The 22,318-nt window shown below is 43.0% G+C and overlaps 1 protein-coding gene across 5 annotated transcripts in view; it reads right to left on the reverse strand.

Annotated features, from left to right (window-relative positions):
* ASAP1 (ArfGAP with SH3 domain, ankyrin repeat and PH domain 1) overlaps positions 1 to 22,318 on the reverse strand; it is a 180,535-nt gene that overhangs the window by 135,332 nt on the left and 22,885 nt on the right. For 4 of the 5 annotated variants that reach the window (XM_014965381.1, XM_014965378.1, XM_014965380.1 and 1 more), the window contains exon 1: positions 14,004 to 14,248. The exons of the other annotated variant lie outside the window; for it this stretch is intronic. The gene's annotated coding sequence lies outside the window, so the exon portion shown is untranslated. Of the gene's footprint in view, positions 1 to 14,003; positions 14,249 to 22,318 lie in introns of those variants that run through there. 5 annotated transcript variants of the gene reach the window in all.

Below are 22,318 nucleotides of genomic sequence, written 5' to 3' on the forward strand. Positions count from 1 at the left end.
CTGCAAAGGGTGATAATTCTAAGACTCAACAGTTTTGTACAGTATCACCACTGTTGGTGTATGAAGTTACAACAATTTGCTATAGAGGGACACATGGCTTAAGTGTGTTAGGTAATTTTCTGCAGTCTCATTCAAAGGTGAATTTTCTTTAAGACTCGGGTACATGACAAAGAGATTTGTGTAAGTATTTAGACTGAAGGACTCTCTAGTCTTTGAAGCCTGTCTTTTGTTATTTTTCTAAGGGCTTCAGGGTGATGGTATTGTGACTTGGATCTACTTAAGAGCGACCTTTTTATCACTTCCAACTACATCCATCGGCTATTCCTTGGGCTCAGGGAAGAATTTTCATTTTGTGGAGGCAGCAGCTAATCAAAGTGTCTGCTGCCTGGCCTCAGACCTCTGGAGAGCTTTCACTGATCTTCTCAAGGGTATATTTTTTGTGTTTGATGACAAGGCTGCCATCCGCAGTGCAAGATTTTAAGATATTTATGATATTTTTCTGAAGACTGTGAGGGGCCAATAACACATAAGAGGGTGTCCCACCTTCTCTGTAAGATTAGTTACTGCTTAATTATTTACTCAGTACATAGTCTATAGAAAAATAGCCTGCACATGGTATATAGGTAATAGATTAATAATCTGAATGCGACATCAAGTCCTCTTGTCACTGCCCCCACTCATTCTCAATAGCCACTCATTGTGGGTTGAATTCAATATCAGACATTTGCTGGATGTATTTTAAGGAATGAATCATTACAAAAATTAGAAACTAAACCTGGTGTAGCCGTGTTGAAGATCAACCTGTCTCTGCACAAAAAGTCTGGTGCATCTGAAAATTCTGTGTCCTTCCTACAGCAGCTTTTCTACTCGGTGTTGGCAGCTCTCAAGCAAAGAAAGCAACACACCTCCTGCTTCTAGCTCTCATTTATGTCAGGCACAAATAAGGTCTTGCATTGTCCTTGTGTCTGAACACTTCACGGAAGTTAATGAATATATTTAATATATATTTGTAGGATGAATATATACCCTTGTGATCAAAGCCTGGCTCTGTACGTGGCTTCTGCCACGAACCAGAGCCTGACGTGCTCATCTGCAGTCTGATGTCTCAAGTAGAGTCAGACTTTGATCACAAGGATGACTCCACGGCGCCTTCTGCCAACTCCTTTTGTCTTGGTACCGCTTTGCCCTTCAAAGCGCTGTGTTCTTCATGCCTTCCCCTTCAACGTGCGCCAAGCAGTACCACTCTCCTACTTAAAAGCCCTGTGAAAATGTCACGTATTACAGTTGATACAATGCTGCTAGCCATCCTGTTCTTCAGCAGAGTGCAGAATTATCAAAGCATCTCTACAGAACATCCCCAAATACAAGGCACATAGAAGCCTCAGTACAGGAATACAAAGATGTTCCTAAATATTCTCTTCTTTTGTTCTTCATGGCTGTATCTACCCCTACAGTGAGTCATGCCCAGATCCATGAGCATGCTCTTTGAAATCGTATGCACTATCTATATAGAAAAATGAGATTAACTCAAAGTAAGTGACAAAACAGAGCCTTTAAAACTTGATCCAAACTCAGTCCATGTAAATGGGATTCTTTACATCCACTTTAGTGAGCTCTGACTCAACTTTTAGACTGTAAAAGTGGGATGTATCTGACAAAGTGTCTTTGCCGGGCTCCCAGGATCGTTACTGATGTCAATACAGACAACTGAAACTAGGTTGCAGCTCACCTCATCCTACAAAAGTAGATGGTTAAAATAGAGATACTGAAGTAGATGTCTACAAAGGTCAGATGAATCACAGCCCAAACTCCCTCTTTCATTCTCTTGACAAAAAGAGAGAGAGTAGGGTGCCGAGCCCAGAGGTAGACACCTACCCCAAAGGTGCATTGCAGCAGAGCCGCCTTATTTCTGCCTGAACTGTACTGTGAGTAGACACAAGACTGTACCTCTAACTCTACATTCAAGAAGAGGTGCCAGGAGGAAGAAAGCAAATTAAAAGGCAAAAACTCTAAATGGAAATCCCCAGAAAAACATACCTATTGGTGCACTACCATGGATGCTGACATACTTTCCAACGGCAATCTAACGTTGTAATGATCTTTAGATACTCTTGGATAGAAGAAGTTACACAGATAAAATACAATAAAATTGTATGTTATAATATAAGTTTTATATTTTTACCAAGGGAAGAATAATGCAGCTGAAAAATAGTCGCCTTCTTTCAGTTTCATTTTATCAGCTTCCTGATGAAGCTCACGTGATGATACTTGAACTGCCTTTCTTGGTGACAGTATGAATTTATACTGAGACAGAAGCAGTCAAATCTTCAAGAAGGTGGGAAAGGATTGAGACTGAGTATCTCCAGGCCCTGATAGTAGTTAAAAATACTGAATAACTCACATATTACACTCTCTAAACATCTCCTATTATTTAATAAATGACTTCATAAAGAAATGAGTTTCACCAGTTTATTAATTAGTTAAACTGGCTAATGAGTTGCTATTATCTCAGCAAGTGACAGTGAGATGACTATTTTGGATGCACTCAGATGTGGCTGGCTCACATTATAGAAAGTAGAGATGTGCATGGTGGGAATCTTGAGGTTTCTTCTGCCCTTCTGCAGCTGTGGAGCTGAGCTGCCTGCTCAGTGAATACTTGCAAAGTGGCAGTGTTAAAAAAAGAGAAAAAAAAAAAGACAACTATTTCAAGGGCAATTATCTAAATGAGCTGGAGAAACCTGGGATGACTAAGTCCCCAATCTCTGGAGAATTTGTTCTGAGCACTTTGATGAATTTTAAAATGGTATTGCATTCTGAGTTTTAATAACGTAGCCTTGCTCTTCTTCTGGCTCTAGGCAACTGTTGTTAAGTCCATTTTTCACAAAAGCCTAAGGAAACTGAGTTAATAAGGCAAAGTCACCAAACCCAGTCCTGCAGAGCTGCCAGGTGCCTGGGAGCAGGTGAGAAGGCAGGTGTGTGCGTTACCTTCAGCATCACCCCCACTGAGGTGGGCCTTTTAATCTCTCATGTTGGGAATCTGTTTCACTTTCATTTCAGCAAATAAAATCAATTAAAGGGGGAGAGTTTTGGTATCGCTAACACAATGAGTGGTAACATATGCAGCTTTTGTTTCTTTCCTCTGATATATTAATGAACTAACTGACTCTGGATCTTGATAAAACAAGAGACATCTCTGATTAACAAAACCAGCAAGACCAATGGGAAACATCAATCCCCATTACTGGTTTACAGGTTTAACTCAGTTTCTTCAGTGAACAGTGCCAGAAGCTGCTTGAGGTTGGAGTCACAGGCAAATCTGGCACTGAAACACCAAGAGAAGTGTAGGTTTTCGGTGATTTAGTCCCAGGGAAAATTCAGAAGTTCAACTCAGCTGCCCATATGTCTCTTGAGCCAACATCTGGAAGGCTGGACACTTAAAGGCGGATTCACAGAAGAAGACACAGTAAGAAAGAGGCACCTAAACCACCTACCAAGGAACACAAGAGGTGCAAGTGGGTTTTGGTTGCAGCCTTTGAGAATTCAGGGGCATCTATCTCTGCCTGTGGCAGGCCTGTAGTCATGATCCTGCCCCTGGAGGCAAGAACTAAAAGTCAGCCCTTCATATCTTGTAAAAATGTGATGCTCCCTGTAACATTTGAGTGGTTTGTGGCATTGCGCTGGGGTAGCTCCATGTTCAGTTCCCTCCTCTGCCTGAATGAGACCAGGATTTCCAGCCAGCGCCTGTTGTCTCCCGCAGGCCCCTAGGACCACTTCTGCAAGGCCTAGAAATTGTTGGCTGTTACAAAACAATCAAGCTAAATCTTCCTTTGAGAAAAACAAAACCAAAACCATAGAGCACTGTGAATCTAACTCAGATTTTTTTCCAGGGAACATCTGATCCAATTTAATTCAGTAGGTCCCATTCCAGTCATTAATCTCCAGCCAAATTTTGTTTTTTATTTTATCACACATTATGATTTACAGCTCTCTGTTCATTATTACATATCGAAGCAGTTGCTGGGATCCTCTTTCTCTTGATACCCTGATCAGGAAAGTACTGCACAGATATGAACAGAAGTAAGACTATTACTCCTCTGAGAGAACTCTTCCCCAATTAAAAATAGTGTCTGTGAGGAAAATTATGATCTTGCAAATAGCTTCTGCTTCTAAGAAAGACTACATTAACGGCACAAATGAGGCCACATTTCCTTACATCGTGTCTGCTGTTTGCTGCAAAAACAGCACAGTAACTGACACAATTAATATTGCACAAATATCCTGGGAGGGCTTAAAAATGTTGAAATCCCACATATGTATCTATCAGTACTGAGAAGAACCTGAGCTGCCCAGCACATTCCAAAATGAACCTATTTCCTTTTTGGGAAACAAATATCTTGTCTGTTTTTGACATAAACAGGAAAGGATAAAACAGAAACATATTTTCTTGTGATAACTGTTGTTGAAACCAGCATTCATACAGATGCTGCCTGGTCACCGTGGTCCTTCCTCCTCCTCCCTTGTGTTGGATCTGTGGTAACCAGAGCAAAGCTGGCTGCAGTTTGCATCTGGAGTAGGAGCTGGATGAGGCTGCTCGGTTCTGGTGTTCGTGACCACCACTCATCTCCTGCTAAACCTGGTAAACTAATATCGGTTGCAGGTGGCTGGAGGTGCTAAGGAGCGAAAGCACTAACCTGTCCTTTCTGGGGATCTGAGTTTCTCGTCTAAGTTCACATTCTGGAGGGAGTCCAGTGTCTTTCTCCAAGACGCAAATTGACTTGTCTTCAACAGTCTGGCCCAGCTGATGATTTCTGTTTAGAAAGGGCCTTGAATTATAAAAACAAATGTTCTGCAGCTGAGGACTGAGATACATTGTCCTGCACTGGGAAACTCAGGAGGAAGTGCCGATCTCTTGTCTACTGAAACCCTAATTAGTGGACTGAAATAACTGACCTCACTTTCAAAAAGGACGTTGAAATAATTCATCCAGGACTTTGATATGATCTAATGATCTGAATTTTAGGCAACCAGCTTTTGAAAATTACTGATTTAAGCATTTATCTACAATGGCCAGCTTTAGCAATCAGGGTCCTCTCCTAGTACTGCTTGTCTAAGCAAAATGTTGCCGCTGTACTAGCAACCAGCACTAGTATTCAGGCAAAACTGATGTCAGGGTATTATTATCCCCAGGAAACGCTTTTCACATTAACATGGTGGTTTAATGGCCTGTGTTATTGCAAGAAGATATTTCTTCCAAGGAGAGAGAATTGAAGGACTGGGATAAATAACAACAGGTGTCTTTCACCTGACTGTTATTGCTCCTAAAGCCACGTTGGCACACACAGGTTTGCAGGAACACCAAGAGGACTTGGGATTGCTGACACTCTGCACAGGCAGCCTGATGGGCAACTGTCTGTGGAATCTTTTCCCCCAGGTTGTACCAAGCACAGTGTTGCACTCCGGTAGAAGTTATCTTTTCATCTCACAGTGGTTGTGGCTCTTCCCTTGGCGAGGAGGTAGTCAGAGGTTACAAACCATGATTTTTTTTCCTTCTACCCATCTGCCTGTTTTTATAAATATGTAGGAGCAGTTGAGACCTATGTTCCTCCATCTGCCTTGGTTGAGGGGAATTCAAAGTCATGGGGGAACATGTGCACACACAGAGCAATTGCCTCAGCTTCACTCATAGGAACCAGGCTGCAAATATTTCGGTGTTCTCAGCAACACGTTACTTACACTCATTTAAATCTCCTAAATTTCCATGATATAAGGTTTTTTTTTTTCTTCCAGGGTGTAAGTCATGACATGAATAAGATCACTTAAATGATACGGTGTCCTTCAGCATCCAGCATCATGAAAAAGTGTTGTCTACCCCTCCTTGCTTTCCTTAGGGTCAGGCTAAACCTGGTCACACTGTTTGGAGTCCCGTTCCCTCTTGTGCCTGATCTGTCTAAAGGTGCAAATCTACTGTAGGAGTTTGCTTGTAAATCTAACGCTTGCTCGAGTTGTAGCAATCTGAGGACTTTTCTTAGGACACTGCCAATATGACTCACAGGACATGGGCCTATTGCACATCCCAACGTTGAGAAGGAACTGCTTAGGGCCTTCTGGCTGTTTGGGAAATGAAACAGTCTTAAAATGGGCAGAATTAGTGTTAGAAATGATGCTTGGGGGAAAGAGGTTTCTGGCTGAAGAAGAACCTTGCAGCCAGGCTGTTCTCTACACTTGAAGGCAACAGGGTGAAGCGTAGGAGTTTATGATCTACCATGTGCATATGTGTGTATACCACCCTATAGGGGGGACTGCACAATCACTGTTCTGAGCTTCCTAGGAACTCTGAGAAGAAAAACATAAATCGCAACAGTTGAGCGATTTCTCTAATTCAGACCAGGTGCCAGGTAGGCTGTTGTATGGCTCCAACACACAGCAGCAAAGCATGACTTACAATCACCTTTTTATCCTTGTTCCTGTTGCTGCTGACACCCTTTAAGTCTAATATTCTCAATGGCAAGGAAATTTGTTTCAACTGAGCCAATTCCCATTTGTCTGTCTAGGTAGTGAGAACAAATAGCAGCTGTAGATCATCTTAGGTCAGAAGTAGATTTTTAACCCCATCCTGGTCAACATGTGAACATGATAGCTTCTTCTCAACCACAAGTTCATACACACAGAAAATAAGAATGATAAAGTTTAAATCACTGATGAGATTTGGGATTCTGATTAAGACCTGTCTTACCATTGATTAAATCAGGAGTTAGATTGTGACATTAATTTAGGACAAGTGTAAGATCAGAATTGTGCCCTGCTGGTTGATAATAATTTAAAAGCTCTACATTTAATGTAGAATTGTGGTACCCATTAGTTTTAATAAAACATCTTCAGAAATTATTCTACCAAGTTAGGCATCCTCTTTGGTCATGAATATAGATAACTACTGAATCGTAGGAATTTCTGATCCTGGCAAGCTTTGCTAAGTACTCAGCTACTAATTATGAACAGGAATAAAAGGACACCTGCTGAAATAATTATTGAAGGATATGCAACTACAACCTGCCTCTGATCAGATGGATGGAGCCACTATTCTACAGCAGCAGAGAATGCAGTCTTACACATTCTATGAAAAATATACCATTAGGCAAATGATTACATCAGTAAGCATACTAATTTGAGTGACTACTGAACTTGGATTTGAATGGAGAAGGAAAGTAGCAATACAGTTTCATGCTAAACTGGATAAAATAAACATTAGAGTTTCTTCATGCTGGCATAGATGTTATTTACCCACAAATAAATCTTACCCACAAATTTCCACAATATTCAGTTTGTAACACTACCATTAATCAGGTAGGAGACTAGGATTTGACCCTCACTGTCAGTAATGATTTAATAGCTGTAAATTCAAGGCAAAATTCCTTCCATGAATTTGTCTACCCATATTTGTCTACCAGTTTGCGGTATCTATATAAACCTTTTTTAATGGATGCTTAAAATGTCTGTTAAGTAGAAGAAAAGCCTATAAATCTGTGTTGCAAATATCTGCAGGACAAAAACATCCTACCTATGAGCTCTGACTCAGAAAATCCTGCAGGTGCAATCCTGGAAAGCTGGGACTGTAACCTGGGACAATACCGCTACATGTCTTCCCTCTTTATCTCTTGCATCCTGCATGTCAGCCACTACTGCAGACAGGATCCTGAAGTGTTGTCTCAGATGGTTTTATGTTCTTACAGAGAACCACACTATTATGCTAAGGGCTTGGTGTTACAGAATCATAGATTTTGATTGGAAGGGACCTTTAAGATCATCAAGGCTATCCATTAACGTAGCACTGCCAAGTCCACCACTAAACCATGTTCCTCAACACTACTTCTACACATCTTTTAAGTACCTCCAGGGGATGGTGGCTCAACTGCTTCCCTGGGCAGCCTGCTCTGATGCTTGATAACCTTTTCAGTGAAGAATATTTTCCTAATATCCAATCTACCCCCCTCTCTCCAGCTTAACTTGAAGCTGTTTCCTCTCATCCTATCGCTTATTACTTGGGAGAAGTAATAAGCGACCCCCACCTCGCTACACCCTCCTTTCAGGTGTTTGTAGAGAGCAATAATGTCTCCCCTCAGCCTCCTTCTATCCAAACTGAAAAACCCCGGCTCCCTCAGCCTCTCCAAAGCCTCATAAGGCTTGTGCTCCAGACCCCTCATCAGCTTCATTGCCTTTCTCTGGACACTCTCCAGCACCTCAGTGTCTTTCTTGTAGTGAGAGGCCCAAAACTGAACACAGCACTCAAGGTGGGGCCTCAGCAGTGCTGAGTACAGGGGGACCATCGCTTCCCTGGTCCTGCTGGCCACACTATTTCTGATACAATCCAGGATGCAAGCCAGGATTATGCTGAATCTAGATACCATAAGGCTCCTCATAGTGCCTGAAACATCCTGCTGCCTCTGGCTGGCAGTTCTGGCCAGAACAAAATTGCTTTCTATGCATTTGGCTAACTGCTATAAAAAGGGCATGCAGCTGTGCCAGCCTTGGCAGGAGACATCTCCCTCTTCTTGCCCCAGTAGTTTTGAGGAGCACATCAACCTGCATTTCCCACTCACACGCTCCCCTCTGGCTCCTCCAGAGATGAACACGAAGACAGGGGGGTCCAGCCATGCTTCTCCTGCTGCTGATCTGGGTAGTGCCACGCAGTGACCTGCCTGTGGTCACATCGTAATTCAGCGCCAGCAGGTGGTAACCCCAGGGCTGTGGGAACTAACCAAAAGCTGATTTATTTTCTCCCCAGGCTGGAGAATAGATATGGAGAAACACATGTGGTTGCGGATCCTCCCAAGGATCCCGGAGCCTGGTCAGCTTGGTTTCTAGCTGTAATCCCACCTCATTCCCGTACCACAAGGCCACAGCTCCAGCCAATGAAACCGAGAGAAAAGACTTGGCAAGGCCTTATGTGCCCTTTCTCCAAAGCAGGCTGAATTTTCAACCTTAAGGCCACACTCTGAAAGTAATTTGTTTTCCTAGATCAGGGGCCATTCGTGTGATTGTACAGATACGGTATTTTTACCTGCTGAATTATAAATGTGGCTTGCAGCCAGGTGAAGAAGATTAATTGCACTATTTTATTTGTGCAATGAACACTCAGGAGCATGTCTGTTTGTAGCCAAGGAGAGGCTCTCCTAATCAGACTGAGGATGCGCTGGAAATGGATGGAAATTAAAAGCCTGTGACCTTTGGGAGTCACAAACCACTTGCAGAATGTCTCACAGACATCTCCTCTTATGGTGAAATGTCGCAATCTTCAATTTTATTGGTTTCTTTAATCTCCAAATTCTTTAAAACTGGATGTTACTATAGCCCCGTGGCTCTGTGATAACAAACACTGTGGCACCATGCGGATGCTGGGATCTTTACACCCCACAAACACAAATGCTCACCTCTCCTTTGCATGTATCCTATCCCCAACCTTTCCTCTCTGCCCAAAAAATTCAGGTTTGAGGGATGGAAGAGCTCAGATGGGGCATTTACCCGCCTGGAGCAGGATTGATCCTTGCCATTCCTGCTGGAGCCTGACTCTCCAGCCCCACGCTGCTCACCTTTCACCACTTCCCTGGGGATCGACCAACACTCTCAGGCGTCCTTGACTTTGCGGTAAAGCTTCTCCCATTTGTTTGTTATTTTTCCTCCGGCTTTATTTATGAAAGCTGCATGCCGGAACGCCCTCCCCCTCATCACCAACCCTTTTCTCTTCGTTTTATTTCCTCCTGGGTGTTTCACCCTGACACACCAAATACAGACACGAAACAGGAGGTGGGGAACATCTGGTCTTGGCTGCAAAGCATCGGCAAGGAGCTGATCTCCTAGAGATAAAATGAGATTTTTTTTTTCCCCCTCTTTGTGGCATCTTGCTGTGGGATGTTGAGGGCTTCCTGCCGCAGTCCTCGGGGCGGCCAGCAGCCCCCGGCCATGGCTCCGCTCTCCCTAACGCAATTACAGTCTGCAAACGTTTAAAGGCAGTTTCTTTCGAGTTAGCCACATGCTTCAAATTGTTATGTGGTTAACCGCTGAGAACAAACCCCCACACAAATACCTACGGATCAACTTGCTCAAGCCAGGGTGGTAGCGGTGGGGGTGGAAGGGGAGGGGGGAGGCTTCCTCGTTTTGCTTTTGATGAGAAGAAAATAGAGTTTTCTTTCGACTTTTCCAAACTGCCAGCAGCCGCCGCGTCACGATACGCGCCGGTTGTTGCCGTTTGCACATTTGTTCGCATTTACCACTGATGAAAGGAGCCTTGTTCGACAGCCCTGGCCGTGTACACCGTGGGCCAAGTCCTCCCCTGGTGTAAATCAGCGCGTCTGGTGGATGGGAACCGAAAACGCCACCTCCTCTCCGTGCGTGCCGTGCAAACGCCAAGCTGCCAAGCCAGGGGAAGACTTCTGCGCTTTGACATTGCCCTATCCTATGTCCCTTAACTCTTATAAAAGCCGAATACTTTTCTGCTGACTCACAGAAGCAGATGGATTTTGTTAACTCCAGCCGAGATAGAGGAGGATACACGAAAAGCATCACTGCCTCTCGGTTGGGGGGGGCAGGGGGATGAACTTGGCTTTGGAGCTCAGGGGGGACTGAGCGAGGAGCTTCACATCATGCCCTGTTCAGCATGGATGGAGCCTGGCTCGTGGGTACCACATGGGAGGAGAGTGATATGTGGTCCAGGCTGAGCCCTGCTGCTAATCAGCATCAGAAATAACGAACCTCACTGTTGTTCCCTCCCCCACCTCATGCCCTCTCTCTGAAGCACCGCAGCTCCCCAAAGCTCAGGCAAGAGACTTAGAGCCGACAGCAACGAGAAAACAAGCACCCCAAAATAAGTACAGAGCTCAAAACCCCTCAGTAGTTCTATTGCCTCTACTTCAAGCTTCTGAAATTACAGTTTTTCATTAAGTAAATTAACTTCCCTTTGCTTGTATGTCCTTGTATTTTTGAGGGCTGTGAAGCCTCTGAGGCGCAAATTGTCTTACAAACCCAATCCTACATGGGGACGGTTTCCAAACACGATCGGCATGGCTGTTCATGTAGCACTCACGAAAGCGGACCCAAGGGGAACCATAAATAATCCTTTTGCCATGGGCCAACTTTAAGATCCATCTTAAGTTTATTTTCATTTATAAAATGGCAGATTAAAGACTCTGTAAGGTGGCTAGAAGAGTCTTGAGGGAAAAGCTGCAACCCAAACATGATTTGCTTTGCTTGGGTCTGAAACAAAATTGCATTCTTTGCTTTTTGTGGAAAACGGTGTGAAAAGGAGGGGTTAAAAGCTTTGGATGTGGGGAAGAGTTTCAGTGAAAGTGGTTAAGTTCCTCTGGTCCATTTATCATCTGAGGAGAGAAACATCACTCTGTGTATGAAGTTAGCTCTGAAGGACTCCGTGCCTGTCAAAACTGTTTATCCACACTTGCCAACAACAGCAAGAAAGGCAGGAGGACTGGCAGTCGTGATGGTGAATGAGTTGGACACACGGAGTGAGGGCGCATGAGTCGGACCTCCTCACTGATGCAGAAAGGGAAAAAGAGGGAGAGAAAGAAATCTAAAGCACAAATGTCTCATCTTAAAGACTTTGATGGTGCAGTTGGTTACAAAAAAAAAAAAAAGAAGACCTTTTGCAGAATTTCTTCAGGGGAAATTGAGTAGATAGGTCTTAGTGGCCTCACGCTGCTGGAGATGCAGGAGTAAATGCCAGCAGAAACAGCTAGGACATTGTATTGGCACATTAACATTACTGGCCGTAGGTAGTTGAGTTGGTACTATTGCACTTAGATAATGAATACTAATGTGATAATCACTTATTAAGGAACTATTTAGTGCTTGGTATAGTTATATGAAGAGGTACAAAAAACTCCCACAGTCTAAATCAAACAGAACCTTAAACCTATGTGCGGTCTATCAGGCCAAGAAAAAAAAATGGGGGGGAGGGAAGAGAATTCAGGTTTATAAAAAGAAACACGTACACAATGAGCTGAAGGTTGTGCTTCTGTGCTTCCTGGTCTGGGTGTGAGCAGAAGAGGAAATACCAAAATACCACCAGAAAAACTATTCCCACAGCATTTCCAACCTGGCTGAAACCAGAAAGTTTCTGACAGTCCTGCAAAAAATGGGGGAAAAACCCCCAACCAACCCAGTCCCAAGCCTCCCGCTCATTGGACAGCCAAGGAAATTCCCACAGCGAGGAGGTTTGGGTAGATCTAGACAAGTCTGAGTATTTCCCCTGAGTCCTCAACTGTACTCTGTGTGTTTTTTGGTTCACTAATCGTTAATGACATTTTGACTCTTCTGCCAGCTTTGAGAGGAGGACATTTCTGCCATAGCCAATTTAATCACATCCATAACCACAGACCACTAAATTGCATGTCAACCACAAGGCAGGGCACCAAGGTCCAGTCTAACTCAGGTGAGGGCTTCCTTGTCCTCCCTTTTGGTTTTTTGGGGTCAATCCCCTACAACTGAGAGAGTAAAAAGCTACGTACAAAGCAAGAACTGGCATTTCAATGCATAAAATGCCATCGATTTCAGCATTGCCCCATGTTAATAATTAAAACTGAATTCCTGAAGGCTTGCAGGCAGAAAAGACATGAGTTTGGTCTGGCCAGTCTCACACAAACCTTCCACTGATACCAAAGAAAACCTTGAAGAAGAGCAGCAGGATCACATCCAAAGGGCTGTGCGGAAAGCCAGCACACCAGGCAATGACTTTAAAACTTCAGATTTGGAAGTTCTGCAAAGAATTTGGAAAATGATTCTTTCTACTTGTTGGTATAAAAAAAGAAAGTAGTCTCTCCTGCTAAACCCCAGGAATTTAAATGTTAAAATATCTTTATTGACATGCAGTACTATATGTTAGGATTCAGGACATTTTCAATAGTCTAATGAAAATCAGGGCTGAAGTAAAATTACTATAGAAAGCTGTTTTCCCTATAGATGTTTCCTAACATCTAAGCAATTTCTGAATAAAGCTTTTTTCCCCTAAAATTAGAGAACCGAATGCCTGGAGCAGCTCCAAAGAGCAGCTCAGGAATGTTCAGCGCAACCACAACCCTCCAGCTATGGGACAGAACAAAAGTTGCAACAGTGATGATGCTTTATCTTCCACATTTTACTCCAGCAACACTTCCACGGGTGCCAGCAATGAAATCAGCTTCAAAAAGGTGCAAAAAGAAGACTTTTTCTTTTCAAATGCTGAGTCACTGATTTTGAGACCGGTCAACTCGTCGCATTTGTGACCATAGTTTAATTGAAACCACCTAAAGCTAATAATGCTCTCATGCACTCTCACGTCCAAAAATGAAGCTAAAACCTTAGCTAAGCCTCATGTCTGAATGCAGCTTTCCAGTTCATTCAGAGCAGCATAGCACTCAGCATTTTCCCTCCAACAACAGAAAGCCCCTTTCTGGCCTCCCGGAACATTGCTGCATGAAATACGTTTTCACTCCTACTGCAAACTTATTTAAGAGACAATGAGAGAAATAGTTGGCACATGGATTCTTCTTACAACTTAAATCTAGATCAACAATAAAACATGAAAGGCCAAGGAAGCATGCAAAGACATTCAGAAAATTCTTATTTTTAAGATTAGTTTTTGCTGAGATTGAGAAATTGCAATTTACACAATGTGAGCCCCATTCTGGAAGCCTTTTCTTACATGAGCTCTGATTTAAAACACTGAGCTTGTTTATGTGAGTAAAACTTACATGAGTAAGAACTTGCAGAATCTGGCCTTGTACGTTTTACTACAGCAAAGTTTACCTGGACGTTATCTCGGCTGCAGAGCAGCGGGTATTTTTAGGAATTAAAAATGGGCTTCAGTTGCTTTTTTTGGAAAAAAGTTCTAACTTCAGCTTCACCCATCTGCTTTTTGCAGTTTGCTCAGCAGCCACATTGAATGGACGTGCTCAGCCTTTGTCCCCAGCTCAGAGCTGCTCGTTACCAGCCACGCTCAGCCCCAATGCGCTGTAACTCACCAGGACGCGTGCGGTCTGAATTCCCATTCCAGATTTGGTCCTCAAACCTAAGGCCATTATTCCATCTCAGACTAAAACATATTCTCCCATGGGCAGCTGAGAAAGAGCATGTTTCTTCAGGTTTTCTTGCCACAAAAGGATAAAATAAGGCGAAATAAAATAATAATAATAAAAAAGGAAATCCAATGTACGGCGATCCCCAGAATTCTGGAGTCTAAGAGTGTTGATCTGCATCCATAAATGTCCTGACCGGTGAGGAGACACAGGCACTACAACTGGAAAGAGAGCAGGAAGGAAAACCTACCATGTGAGCAAAGTTAAAAAAAAAAAAAAAAAAAAAATTATTCCATCTCAGACTAAAACATATTCTCCCATGGGCAGCTGAGAAAGAGCATGTTTCTTCAGGTTTTCTTGCCACAAAAGGATAAAATAAGGCGAAATAAAATAATAATAATAAAAAAGGAAATCCAATGTACGGCGATCCCCAGAATTCTGGAGTCTAAGAGTGTTGATCTGCATCCATAAATGTCCTGACCGGTGAGGAGACACAGGCACTACAACTGGAAAGAGAGCAGGAAGGAAAACCTACCATGTGAGCAAAGGTAAAAAAAAAAAAAAAAAAAAGAAGGGGGAAAAAAAAAAAAAAAGTGAGACAGAGAAAAAAAGGTCTGCACTTGGGTTGATAGCAGGGATTTCAGGAAATCCAAACACTCAGACAGGAAATCTGAACACTGGATAAACATGCCATAATCTCCACAGATACAGTTAACGTGCTGCGTCTCCCGTTAACCCTTAGCCTGCCCGTGGCTGAGCCTGAAATCAGATATGCAACGCCTGGAAACACAAGCTGCCCCGGGGGGCTCCAAAGTCTGAGCGCTCCAAAGTCTGAGCAGCAGTCCCGCAGCCAGCCCTGCCCGCTCCTTCCCTCGCTGCTCTGCCGAGGATATTTCCCTCCCTTTATTCCTACATAGTAATGCTTTAATTAAAAAGCGTATGATTTTTCTCCTTGAGAGGAGATGATACTGCACCCTGAGCCCTGCAACAGCTGGGCAACCTGCCTGAACGCCTGTGTGCCCCCAGCCGTGGCTACCTGGTAGTCAGGAATTAGATTAACCTGATTTTTTCCCCTCTCTTTTGCTGTAACACAAGATTTATATGGCTGTCTGTAAGATAGTTGCAGGGTACCAGTGATGATTTACTCCTGAGCTGGTGCAGCAGGGCTGGGGGGGGCACCTTAGAAATTAGAGGGAGAGTGTTCTTAAAGGAACAGAGGGAGTCTGAAAACTCTCTTTATGCCATTTTGTCAAAGAATTGAGGATCAGACTCTGCAGTCCTTAGTAAATGAAGCCTAGCTGGTTGCTTATTTCTGAAATATAGACTTTGCTCTTTGTGTCTTGTGGTTCACTCCCTGACATTAACAACATCACTCTTTTTTTTTCCTTTTTTTTCTTTGAGGCTTCTTAATTGATTCATTTATATCTACCTTGGTTAAGCTATTAGTGTAAAACTCTACAACTGTAAGAAGAAACAATAATATGTTGTAGAGCTGACAGAGATATAATTAACGAAGTGATGTTGAGGTGAGAGTTGTCCAACTGGAATCCATAGTACTATGGGTGCACATACACACACACACACACAGAACTAAGCCCCTCTGTGTTTGCAGGGTGGGGACTTCACTGCATTTTCTGCAGGAGGACAACTGCAGGCTTCACTGCTTTTCAGAGGTCACTGACTCCTAAGGCAAGGGCCCACTTCCAAGTATGCTTCTTCGCTCTTAAAACTGACTTTTTGGGACAGACCTGCTTATCTAACATGTTAGAAAGAAAATGCCATGTCTTCAGGTTTTCTGGTTCTCCTAGGACTTCATAGCAATAAAGAAACAATAAGAATTAGTACCTTGAATTTCACTTTACCATTTGCTGGTGGAAGTGATTAGACACAGAGATATTATCCACTGATTGGTGCCCTTGCTCAAGGCATTGGCAATTAACTCATCTGAAGTACCCTTAATGTAAGCAAGTCCCACATGCAATATTAACCTATATCATTATAGTAGGGTATCTACCAGGAGAAAAATAGGAGCATTACAAGAAAAGGCTTTCTTCAGCACCTTCAACTACTTACGATGTGTTTCTGCTTATTATTTCAAAGCCAGAAACTCTGGCAAACCAGCATCAGTTAAAGCATTCCCTGGAAGTGGCCAGGCTTGGAAATCACGCCTGGTCTACTGAGATAGGTTGTGTTGGCCAAGCAACACCGCAGGGAGCCTGGCAGCAGAGCTGGGGTGGAAAACGGGGCTTTTGGGGCATCCCTGCCTCAGGAAATCTCCTCTGGTCTCCAGCCCAGTTCTGAGTCAGGAAACATCTTTCAAGTTGGAACCTCACATTCCCAGTCATTCTCCTAGTACTTTTTAGGATGTATGATGCGGGGGATGGAGGTCGGTCCCTAGGAGCGTGGCTGGAGTGCTGGCAGCAGCATCTGTGCAAATAGCTGGTAGAACAAAGGCTTGGCTTTAGAGGCATGAAGTCATTCCCCTTGCCTAGCACGTGCTACATGAAACAAGTACCAAATGGTTGCTTGATGATGTCAGGAGGGAACTGGTGGAAAAACAGGGAAAAATTAAAACATGTCAGGGTTGGACTTTTTTTTTTCCTTCTTGTTCCATGTGCTTTGCCAGTGAGCTATTTCAGTTATTCACTTTTTTCCATAGGAGTTCTTCTGTTGTCACGTTTTTTCTTCACCTTCCCTTTTCTTGTATTTTCCCCTTAGTGCAACTCTTTCCAGGAGCAAAAGAAAAGCAAAAACAGAAGAAAAGAGTAAAGCGCAACCTTTGCTTTTCACTATAACTGGAAAAAAGAGAAAATATTAATAAACCCTTAAAATATGCATTTTGAAAAAAATGCCTTTTAAGATTGAGAGACTTTTCATTTGAAAACATTCAAGCAGCTCTAGAAAAAAAAAAGGAGCTGGAGGAAGTGGGATATAATTTATTACTGCTAACATCTGCTGTAAATCAGTTAGAGGTAGGCAAACATTCCCTGCCAGGGCAGAGTTAGGTCAAGGTGAGAGGGGATAAAGCAATAATTAAAAAGACCAGCGTCCTCCAGCTACCTTCAATAGGCTGTACGCAGAAGAGCAAGTGCTTGCTGCAAAACTGTTTTTTCTCCAGAACAATTTCAAAGGGGGAGGGGGAACATTCATTGGTATGGTCAAGGGAAGACTATCGGTTTATAAAACAACTCCAAAAATTTCCCTACAGAACTACAAAAAGTATTATACTTTTCTGTTTTTCTAGTTAAAAAAATTGACAAAAGGTCGTGTTTATTGTGAAAAGTTTCATTTGATGAGAAATTTCTGTTGAAAAGCTCTACAGAGAGGTGTTATTGTCAGTCTTGGTAAAAGGGAGAACAGGGACAACATGGTAGGTAGAATAACAAAGGTGACAAAAATAAACTGTACAGAAATGTTCGGCAGAAACAGAGTAGGGAGAAAACTTCAAACTCAGGCCAGCAGTATTATCAAAGCTTAAAAGTGGATAAAGATTCCTGAAAAGGCACAGCAGCTGCAAAAAATCCACCATCACCTGAGAAAAAAAAGCGCCAGTGGCCTTACTCAATACAGATGTGAAGACACTTTCTTTTAAATTGGAAAAAAACCCTCCACCACATCCACCCTTGATGTACCCGCAGCAGCTGAGCTTTCTGCTCCCTTCCACTATGTCCCCGGGATGTCACTTTCTGTAGTCCTAGAGCTGATAATGGAATTCTCACTTCTTCCACAAAGAACTCTACAGCTACTGAATTAAGACAAATCAGTTCATTAAAGATTAAAAGGGTTTAGCTATGTATGTGAAAGATAAAGCTCATGGAATTATAATTGAGATTGTGAACAAAATGCTCGTGAAAGTGTTATCATTAACCTAAGAGGCCCCAAGCTCTGTTATTTTTCATGTTTCAATGACAAGCCTTATCATTCTAAATAGTTAGGAATTTTTTTTTCTAGTATAGATTTGAAACAAAGATCAGTTCTTTAGTTTTCACCACTGCACTTACTGGATTTGATGAAGAATTCAACACAATAATTAAAGCATTTGGAGGAAAAAAAAAAAAATTACAGGTCCCGGCTTTGTCATCTTCATCTTTTAGTCACCCTGAGGCTTTACACCCGTAAAAAAATGACTTAATCTATTCACACGAAACTAATTTACTTTCCTTCTAGAACATGGCCAGCCCTGTGTGCTCAGAAATCCCAGACCTCTCAGTAGCTACCTGAAACTGGAGGCCAGAGAAACACCGCGACACTTTGCTTAAACAAAGTTCCCCATTCACACTGTGACTCTGTCTGGATTTACAACAACATGTGCTAAAACTTAGCAAACATTAGAGAAAATGAGTAGAAAACACTAACCAAAAGGATTTCATAAACACTGACACAACTTACCATAAGCTATAAACACTGTTTTTCTCACAAAACTTCGGTAATTAAACGGTTTAGAGATTTCTTGCTGCGCTACAAAACATATCTCTTTGTGCACTGGCTTTCAGTTTTAACATGTTTGCTTGGAGATCCCTGCCAATTTTATTACTAGTCCGCTCCTTCCTAAATGAGTTGTCGAGGAGGTTTACTTGTGAGATCAGCATCCCTGCTGGCACTGGTGCATTAGGAAACGCACCGAGCCCCCTTCATCCAGCAGCAAACCACGTGCTCTTACAGCGCACGAGAAACATTGCCACTTTCCCCAGTGTTCATTCAGTGAAACACAGCAGAAGCTGTGTTCTAACAGGTTTAACGACATGTTTGTACATTTATTAAGCAAATAGCACCTCTTGACGTTACGAAAAGGTCCAGGCATCAGAAACTGCCTTGACAAGAAGCACTTGACCCTTGGTGGTAACTACAGGCTGTACCAATGAACGGGAGGCTGTGCACATTTCATAATCAGCTGTTTTTATGTTTTAATATTTTTTTAAATTTTATTTTAATAGGAAAAAACCCACCAAACCATTTCCTTTTTTGCCTCTCCTTTTCATTGATTCTTCCTTGTTGAAATGGCAAAAAAAAAAGGGGGATTTTTTTCGTAGTTCTCTTTTTCACTCGAAATTTTGTTTTTCCGAGGTGGCATATGAAAAGAGGAAACAAAAGACATGTCCAAACAATTTTTTCTAACCAGCTCTGCTCAAAATATGCAGTCTAGATATATAATCAGTAAAAGGCACTAAGGAAAACAGCTATCACCTAAAGACATCCCCGTGGTGTGAGGATAGCTGCTGGCTCCATTGTTTGCCAGAGGTATGTGGATACTCCAGATAACATTCAGAGTCAACTATAAGTTGAATTATATACCACAAACAGAAGTAGACATTAAATGCTGCTGAGTGAGGAAAAGGCTGCAATTTGAATTTATGAATGTCACTTTGTATTGTTCTCTATAGGTTTTCAGGCTGTCAGCTGTGCAGAAAGGGTTGGGTTAAGGAGGACGCCTTGGACACACTGTGAGCATCGCACCCAGCTTGTCCTCCCTTTGCCACCAAAGTCTTCATAAAATCATAGAATCATATGGGGTTGGAAGGGACCTCTGGAGATCATCTAGTCCAACCCCCTAGCTTCCTTTGTAAAAATGAGTTAAAACGATGCCTTCTCAGTGTGTTGTCATTAGTTTGTTGCAGAAAATTTAAATGACAAATACAGCACGTGAATTCCAGACATTAATAAACACTATGACAAATCCCCAGATGATCAACAGATTGGTTTAGCAATTGTAGGATTTTTGTAAAAATGAAATGCATCTCTCATGGGAATGACTCTCATGATCTGAGTCTTTGTAAGTCATATGAGCAATAATTTTAAGCATTTTTTACAAATGAAGACTAGATGCATGCATAAAAATTAGTGCTAAAACTCTTGTCAATCCCTTATCACCAGGAGCTGAACATTTAAAAGTATGGATGGGTGCCATGAGACTTGTCATAGACATTTGAGAGTCAACACTGCTATAAATGCTGCAAGCTTCATATGCTATAAGCACTGTATATTAGTATACAGCATAAACTGTATACAAGAGCTATTAGCCCAGGGAGCTTTAGTGGGGTCTGGAAATCGAAAGGCCACCCCCCAAAAAAAAATATGCTATTCCTAATTCCAGTTACAGCATTTGGAGACAATATCCATGATTTGGGGATGTCCATCATGGCAACAAGACAGATAAACTCAAAGCCAAATCTATCCCCTTGACTATACTCCTTTAGGCCTTCAGATTTTTATGTGTATGCATATGTATGTGTGACCAAAATCCAAACCCTCAAATGCTGATGAGGAAACAGGGCTGAGAACAAAGCAGCAGGACAAAATGCAAGCCTCACGTGTTATGGACCTGAACAGAGTAAGTAAAAATGAGGTGGCCCAGGAGCAGGTTGGGGTTGCTGCACGAAGATGGAACTTCTGCAAGGAGAAACCAGGATGGCGAGGAGAAAATGGTGTGGTTGCTTCTGTTAGATCCGATGAATCAGACAGTGCTGTATCTCATACTCAGAAAGGCTGCAGCTCCTGTCCTCTGATACCTAAGCACTGGAGACCATCAACAGAGAGGTCTGATGGTTCCTGGGGAGAAGGACGTAATGACTAGAGAGAAGATTTGTTATTGTCACAGAAGAACTGCAGCACTTCCCTGAAGGAGAGAAGTGCTCTGCAGATGTCTTATTCCCATCTTTCTCCCCATTGCATCACTGTTCTGCTCTGGTTATAGGCTTCTCCTTGGGAGAGGCTCCTTCAGCTCTTCTGCGGGGAGTGGTGACCACCTTCATCCCACTCTCACTTGCTGTGAGTCCCTCTAAGAGTGCTCGCTGGCTGAAGCACTTGTCCTGGCTCAGTAGAGATACCTCACTTGCACTCTGTGGTGTTATCATCGGAGGGTTCAAATGCTGCAGTGTATTATGCTGACCATAGATCTTGTTTAGGGCTACACAGCACAAAACATGAATGATTCCTACCATTTAATCACAGCACACTGCCCTACTAGCTTTGTGCTTCAGAAAGAGGTACCCGTATCTCCTGGTGCTCAGGGCAGCCACGCAGTAGTGTTTATGCGGTGCTTTTCATACAAATGAGGGATCATGCCCTTTTCCTCATGTGGAGGTCAGATGAGTGACCTGCTATTCAGTCGTTGGTTACTCAGTGACTAAGGGCCAGGGGTTTATAACCTATTTCTAACACCTTAACATGATCAGACCGGCCTTTCTGCTGCCTGGAGCCCAGAGTATGCTCTGCCCCAGTGGTGCCCATGACGTTTGTGGTGGCTCACTCCTGATCCCTTTCCATTCCTTTCCCAATACAAAGGCAGTAGATTGAGTCATTAATAAAGATTCATTAAGCAGAGTCAAGGATAGTGCTGAGCTCAAGCTCTTATCCTGGCCTTGGGCAACTCACCCAGGCATCATTTGAACTGACAGACCTCAGGGCACTTCCAAACTGCTGTGTCCAGTTGTGTTTTGGCTTCATACCAACCTGGAGCAGGACCCAGGTTTGTGCACTAATCCCACTCCCCTAATACACTGTCCCACACGTTCTGCTCAGGTAAGACACAGCCTGGGTCCCTGGCTACATCTCTTATCTTGATGAACTATGCCTCAGGGAGTCCATTTTCTTGTTAGATGCTTCCCATTTGTTTTGTTTGCATTGTCCATGGGCACTGCGTCTCAATTTGCATGTCTGTGCCTGTATTTCTCTGGTTGATGAGTCCATGGTCTTACCCAGACTGAAGACTGAATGGAGGCCAATGCCTCATTGATACAGATGAATAATAGAATAGAATATTTCAATTGGAAGGGACCTAGAGTGTTCATCTAGTCCAACTGCCAGACCGCTCTGTGGCTGAGCAAAAGTTAATGCAGACCGTTAATGGCATTGTCCAAATGTCTCTTAAATACTGACATGCTTGGGGCATCGACCATCACTCCAGGAAGCATGTTGCAGTATTCAACCACACTCTCTATATAGAAGGGTGGGCATCTCACTACAAGAAAGATTTTGAGGTGCTGGAGTATGTCCAAAGAAGAGCAATGAAGCTGGTGAGGGATCTGGAGCACAAGTCTTATGACGAGCAGCTGAGGGAGCTGGGGTTGTTCAGTCTGGAGAAAAGGAGGCTGAGGGGAGACCTTATCGCTCTCTGCAACTGCCTGAAAGGAGGGTGTAGAGAGGTGGGGGTTGGTCTCTTCTCCCAAGTAACAGGTAACAGCTTTGCTGCCATTCTCTGGACACATTCAACTACCTTCACATCCTTAAATGATGGGACACAGAGCTGCACACAGAAATGTCAA

The sequence above is a fragment of the Calidris pugnax genome, unplaced genomic scaffold (genome assembly GCF_001431845.1).
Source record: "Calidris pugnax isolate Ruff unplaced genomic scaffold, ASM143184v1 scaffold41, whole genome shotgun sequence".
Lineage (NCBI taxonomy): Eukaryota > Metazoa > Chordata > Aves > Charadriiformes > Scolopacidae > Calidris > Calidris pugnax.